Below are 7,191 nucleotides of genomic sequence, written 5' to 3'. Positions count from 1 at the left end.
TCTTATGTCAAATGTTCGTTTGATCAGGAGTAATCCACAGCTTCCTCTGATCCTGTTGGCATTCTTCATACAAGCTGAGTAGTTAGACCGAACTGTAAGATTGTAGTCACAGAAGGTTAAGGTAACGTTACACAGATGCCAGGGCACCATGCCCACTTTCACTGTGCCATTGTTGTATACACAACGTCCAAGTGAGCCAGGCTTCATGCTCACCAAAGATATCACCTCCGGGAGCTTAATGGGGTCTTGTGGTAGTGGCAACAGGTCTCTCATTGGGCCACATGGTCCACGGGGGTTATTGGGAGGAACCCAAAACCGCTCAGAGTAATTCCTTTTGCTCCAGGAGTTGAATGTCCTCCTGTTAGTTTGGTTGTAGCCAGGGTGTGTGCAAAGTTCATACAGGCAATCTTGTTGTCTTCTGGTGATATTGCCTGGGCGGAGACCTGTATTGTGGGAAGCATACAGTATTAAAGTACACACATAACAGCTGGTGATGTTGCTGTCATGTGCAGTTCTGTTCATCAGTTGCCACCAGAGATTGGTACTGTAGGAATGATCGTGGGTGGCAATATTGAGGTGAGTTGTCTTTTCATACAGATCCCATGAGCGGCGGGCTAGGTTGATACCACCTTCTCCCGGTTTCTCCATTGCTAGGTAAGTGAGTGCGACTAGAAGACATGCTACAGTCACAGCGCAGCTCCGCGCCCACCTGCTGCGGTCTCCCAGCAGTGGGCCTTCCATGCTGCTAGGTTGCAGAGTCACTTCAAAGATCCAGGTTCTAATGGATGTTGGGTTCGGCTGGTTTCTTCGCTGACGATTGAGACGAACCGCCACTAAAAGACGGAACCCCTTTGTAGTCAGACTTCACCACAACAGCCTCCTTTAGGCCTCTGGTGCACGCTGCAACTTACAGTGACTGAGATGTATCCAGCTGGGGCGTTCAGCTATTTTTACTGCCGTGGGTGTTGTTAAGAGGACTTGGTATGGTCCTTCCCACCATGGGCTGGTCCAGTTCTTCCTTTTTAGGACCTTGATGAACACCCAGTCGCCTGGTTTCAGCGGTGAGCTTTCCTGTGGAGATAAGGAGTCAGATGGCAGTAAATTTGCATTGGACACCTCCTTCGGGTTTATCATTCTTATGATAAAATCTGCTATTGTTTGTTCTTCATTTGCTTTTTGTAGGTCTGTGGCTACTATAGGTAACCTATAGGGCCTTCCATAGACTATTTCAAAGGGTGTCAGGCCATCTGATGTAGGTGTGATTCTCATGTATAGTTTTACTAGATCTAAACACTGTGGCCATGGTCTTCCTGTTGTTTCCATGCATTTTTTGAGTCTGCTTTTTACTGTTCCATTTGTGCGTTCCACAAGTCCTGCACTTTGTGGGTGGTATGCACAGTGATTTTTCAACGTCATTTTTAGGCTGGCGGCCATGTTTTGGATGATGGTGTTAACAAAATGGGCTCCATTATCACTATATATAATTTCTGGTATTCCATAATTGGGAATGATGGTTTTACAGATACCTTTTGCTACTGAGATCGCGTCAGCTTTTTTGGTAGGGATTATTTCTACCCACTTTGAGAATGCGTCTATTAGCACAAGGCAGTACTTATAGGGGCCACTTGCAGTAAGTTCAATGAAATCCATGTGTAATATCTGGAAAGGGTAGGATGGCTTAGGAAAAGCTCCCCGCTTTGGTCGCATGTTACCCTGTGGGTTATGCCGTATACAGGTAGGACATGTTGTACAAAACCTTTTTAAGTAAGTTTGTAGGCCAAATGCTGTAAAGTGACTTTGTATGAGCACTGTCATTCCTCCTGTCGACACATGGCATGGCCCATGTGTCGCAACTGCTGCTGCTTTGAACAATGATTTCGGGAGTACAGGTTTACCATTCAGTTCATAAATTTGTTTTTCATTTATTTCTGCTCCTTTTGATAACCACAATTTCTTTTCCTGCAGTGGAGCTGAGCTTTGCATGTCATGCAGGATGCTAGTGTCTATGAGTTGTGTGTTTTCTGTTTCTGCAGAGTATGTTCCTGTGTTGTGGTGTCCTCCCGCCGCTTGTTTTGCAATTTTATCAGCAAGCCTGTTCCCTATTGAGATTGTGTCTGTGTTTGCAGTGTGTGCGGCACATTTACAAACTGCTAACCTTGATGGGGCCTTTATGGCTTGTAAGAGGTTAAGTAAAAGTTGTGCGTGGGTGATGGGTTTGCCTGTGGAAGTTTTCATTCCTCTGCGTTCCCATTGTTTGGCAAAATAAAAAAGTGTGGAAAAAGCGTACTGGCTGTCTGTGTACACTGTAAGGTCTTTTCCTTTGGCTAATTCACATGCTCTGGTTAACGCTATAATTTCAGCTGCTTGTGCTGACATGCTAGGAGGGAGCTGAGCTGCTTCAATGATTGTTTTAGGTAACTTGACAACGGCGTAGCCAGTTTGGTTTTTTCCCATTTCCGTTTTTGAGCAAGAACCGTCAACAAACCAAGTCATGCCGGTCGTTAAAGGCGTGTCAGTTAAGTCTGGACGTGGTAACTGTAACTTGTCGGTTGCTTCCAGGCAATTGTGTGGCTCTCCATCCTTTGGGAGAGGTAGCAATGTTGCTGGGTTTAGAATGTTGCACCGAGTGATTGTGATGTGTGGTTGGGCTAATAACATAGCTGTATAAGAGAGATGTCTCGCAGGTGAAAGCAAGTTCATTTTGCTTTGTAGAAGTAAAACGTCAACGGCATGAGGGACTAAAAGTTGTAAACGATGAAATAACATTACATCTGCCGAGGAGGTTACAGCCATCGATGCAGCACAAACACATGGTGGTAGAGATTGGGCAACCGGATCAAGCTTTTTGGAGTAAAATGTAAGGGGGCGTAATTTGTCTCTGTGCTTTTGCATGAGCACAGAGGTCATGTACCCCTCCCTGCAGTCCACTGTCTGCACGAACAGTTTGGAATAGTTAGGCAGTGCTAATGAGGTAGTGTTGATTAGGTCTTGTTTAAGGTTTATAAATGCTTTTTCCGCCTCTTGTGTCCACTGTATCTTATCTGTCATGGTCATTGGTTTTGTGTGAATCAGGTCAAGGAGGGGTTGAGTGACAACCGCATAGTGGGGTATCCAAGCACGGCAGTAGTTGCACAACCCGAGAAAAGACATCATTTGCTTTTTAGTTTGTGGCTTGGGGGTGTCTGCCACAGCTTGTTTTCTGGTAAAATGGATTTTCTTTCCTGCAGCTGTCAGAGTGTGACCTAGGTATGTGACTTCCTCCTTTACCCATTGCAGTTTTGCCTGGCTTACTTTATTTCCTGTCTTGTGGAGGTGGCGCAGCAGCGCAAGGGAAGCTTGTTTACAGCTTTCTTTATCTTCACTTGCTACTAGTATGTCGTCTACGTACACTATGAGCTGGCTTTTAGGTGATAGCTGCAGATCAGAAAGGCAGGCCATAATGGCCTGTGTGAAGATAGTGGGAGAGTCTGCAAAACCTTGGGGGAGTCTGGTATATGTGTATTTCGCACCATTGTAAGTAAATGCAAACCAAAATTGGGAATCTGGATGTATTGGGATAGAGAAAAATGCATTACTTAGATCTACCACTGAAAAAAACGTATGGTTTGGCTTGAGGGAGTTCAGCAGTGTGTGTGGGTCTGGTACTAATGGGGCTCTGGTCTGCACTGCTTCATTTACTGCTCTTAAATCCTGGATCATACGCCAATCTGTTTTGTTTGCTTTCTGTACAGGGAAAATAGGTGTGTTACAAGGGGAGTCAGGGCATGGGCGGATAATGCCACTTTTCAGTGATTGTTCTATGACTGGTTTTATACCGACTGCAGCTTCTGGTTTTAAGGGGTATTGTCTAATTCGGGGATGCCAAGATGATTTCGGGGTGATATGAACAGGTGGAATGGACCTTAGTAGCCCTACATCCGTAGGACCTTTGGTCCATAGGTCATCTGGTATCTCGGCCAGGTCTGCTAAATCTCTGTCTGTAATGTAAATTTCAGCTTGTCATTGCAGGGGGTGGACTGCTGCTGTTCCAGTGAGCACTCCAGTATGTGTAGTGCGCCACATGTTGGTGGATGGGCTGTAAGCCCAGCGAGAGTCATCAGAGTTATAATCAGTGGCTGCACATGCCAGTTTTAGCCTTTGTCCCATATCTGTCCATGAGATGTTTTCGGGCTTAAAAAGGGGAATGTGGGGGACTGCGTCTAACTGATATGGAGGTTCTGAGGGTGGGACCACATGCACGGCTGTGAGTGAACGCCTATCTGTATATAAATGTGTCATTCCTACAAGGATCTGATGCTGAGAGCAGAAGTTCAAAATGTTTGGGTCACACGGGTCGTTGTAAATTGCCATAGTAATCTGAAAATTACTATAGGCCATTTCATTTTGCGGTTCTTCTAACGATTCTCGTGCGGTGGACAGCATGCAGGTCGTCTGGGAGCAAATCATATGAACAGTACACTCTCTGATTTATTTCAGTGTCAGCAACGTAGGAACCGTGTGGTGTTCTAAAAGCTCGCATGCCGTCTTTTACTGGAACCACAGCAATTCCTAGTTTTACCATTAGGTCGCGTCCTAATAAGTTAACGGGGCATTTCGGGGACATGACTACTGTTGCACTGATTTCTTTTCCTGTTTCTGGGTCTATAATGCTTAGGGGTTTAGACACGTTTTCAGTTTCGATCTGACCATTTGCTGCCTTTACTTTTATTTGATGTTTGGATCTCATTATTCCTGGTACCTGCGTTTTCACAACGGTTTTACATGCTCCGGTGTCACAAAGAAATGGTATGTCTTTGCCATTTAATGTTAACATTACCCATGGTTTTTCATAAAGGGTGTTTTAAATGTTCCAAGCTGAGCAAACGTCTACTATTTCATTAAGATTGCTTTGGTCATCATCTAGTCAGAAATCATTCCCATGCAAATGGCATGATTGCTGATTAGGTGGTTTATTGGGTTGTCCGTGATTCGGACCTTGTTTGTTGTTTGGGCATTCTGCTGACCAGTGGCCGTGGCCACCACAGCACCAACAGTCTTCTGAGCGATTAGGGCCTTTTCTTCCCCTGGGATTACCACGTCCTCTGCCTCGCCCACGCCCTCGCCCGCGAGGTGTGGGTCCGTGGAAAAACACTGCAGAGTGTGGAAGAGCATCTGAGGTGAAAAACACATCAGGGTTTTTCTTTTCTTTTGTAATTCTTTCAGCGTGACGGGCCCATGTCATGGTTTGTGGTACTGAGCTGTCATCAGATTCAACGTGATGGGTACGAACCCATTCACTAATTTCTGGCCGCGATGCTTTCAGGAGACCATTTTTTAACTGTTGTTGGTAAGCTGAGGCTGGGTCCTCATTGTGTGTAATGCCACTGTGGGTCTTAAATTCTTTTTCAAAGCGGAGGGCAAAATTGTCTACCGGCTCCCCTGTTTTTTGTTTTATCCCTGCCAGGTGGGAGTAGTTTGCTTTCTTCTTGAATATTGTTCTAATTCTGCCTTCCAAAGCTGTCCAGGCTCTGTCATAGCTGCTGGACAGTGCGTCGACAGGGGCGGGAAAAACTTCATTTTGGCCATCTCTGCCTGTATAATCCCCTCTTACTCTAGCCCAATTTTTTCCCACTGATGTTTGGGCTGCTTGGCCAGCCTCATACCCATTTAGTCTGTACGAGAGTATAAGATCTCTCATATCTTCTATCCACTTCTCTACATCTTCATCAATGGGATTCAGCCCTTCAACAGCCCTTCGAGCTTCTTCCAGGGTCCAGGGTCGGAACACATAAAGGTGTTCGGGCCCTCTTTCGCCTGGATTTGGATTAGCCACCTGAATCATTGGATATGTTTCTGTTCCCTCAGCCCGATATCTGAGGGGGGATTTTAGCTCGGATCTGTCTCTGAAATCGTAAGTAGGGGGCTTAGGTGGGGGTGGAGGTGGGGGCAGAGAGGTAAGGTCTGGGTATAATGAAAGGGAGACACGGGGACTGGTTAGGGACAAACGTTGTACTGCGGGTGTTTCCTCAGTTTTTGACTGTAGCATGTCGGCTACTCCCGCAGCCTGATGGCGTCTGCCGCAGAGCTGGGTTTCGTTATCTTCCGGACGTACAAACATGGTGATAGGAGTCCCTGCTTCTTTTGATTTGTTTGCTTTTTTGTCTTTCGCAGCCTGGAAATCTTTTTTACGTTTATCTGCTTCTCTAAGCCAGTGTCTTGCACAATCTAATTCTTTTTGTTTGTCTTCCATTTTTTTCTTATCTCTGGTTTTTCCAGCTACGCTTGCCTCTAGTTTAACAACTACTTCTTTCCATTCTTCTGTTTTTAGCTGTCCTTTCACACCATACTTTTTCTTCCATTTTAACATATATTGCATGCTGTTTGGGTCTTTTCGTGCCATATATTTTTCGTCCCCCTGTAAAGGAGCCCCGTCAGGGGATTTACTCATGTTACTACCCATAATCACACTGTAGGACGGTGAATTTAAACACAAATCAATTCTAATCGTCTGCAGTCCACACTTTTGAGATTATAGAAAAAATGCAAAAGGAAACCTCCGAGATAACTTTGGTGACCTCGGCCAACCAGGAGGTATGGCACGCTATGTCCCGAGTTCCTGGTCCAGGGAGATCGAACTGGCTCGAATCTCCGACACCAAGGTCACTTTGATATTAATGCGCAAATATACAAATTTTATTATACAATCATGAAAAAAAAGAGGATGCAAACACTCCAAGATTACTTTGGTGACCTTGGCCAACCAGGAGGTATGGCACGCTATGTCCCGAGTTCCTGGTCCAGGGAGATCGAACTAGCTCGAATCTCCGACACCAAGGTCACTTTGATATTAATGTGGAAAATAGGAGGAGAAAAATAAAGAAAAGAAAAGAAAGAAAGAAAAATATTTAAAAAAATTATTATTTTTTATTTATTTTATTTTTTATTCCCTTTAGCCAGAAACCTTTTCTGCTATTTCTATTCTTTGCGCTTGGGACTGGTTACCCGTTTTAGCCAGAAACCTTTTCTGCTATTTTATTCTTTGCGCTTGGGACTGGTTACCCATTTTAGCCAGAAACCTTTTCTGCTATTTTATTCTCAACACTGTGATCGTATGCAAAACTCACTCAGTCCTGTTGGTTCCGGTCGGATCTCGTCAAGCCACCCCTGGCAGTTGAGGGTTAGACCTATGACGCTGGCCCGGCGAAGAATTCA

General features: G+C 45.1%; 1 protein-coding gene across 1 annotated transcript in view; it reads right to left on the bottom strand.

Moving 5' to 3' along the window:
* The window catches only part of LOC144981346 (uncharacterized), a 676,107-nt gene that overhangs the window by 576,459 nt on the left and 92,457 nt on the right, over window positions 1–7,191 (bottom strand). The gene's annotated exons all lie outside the window — the stretch shown is intronic.

This window comes from Oryzias latipes, chromosome 2 (assembly GCF_053564925.1).
Source record: "Oryzias latipes strain Hd-rR chromosome 2, Olatipes_Hd-rR_3.1".
NCBI lineage: Eukaryota > Metazoa > Chordata > Actinopteri > Beloniformes > Adrianichthyidae > Oryzias > Oryzias latipes.
The sequence above is the reverse complement of the archived record's forward strand: the minus strand, read 5'-3'. Positions and strand labels throughout refer to the sequence as shown.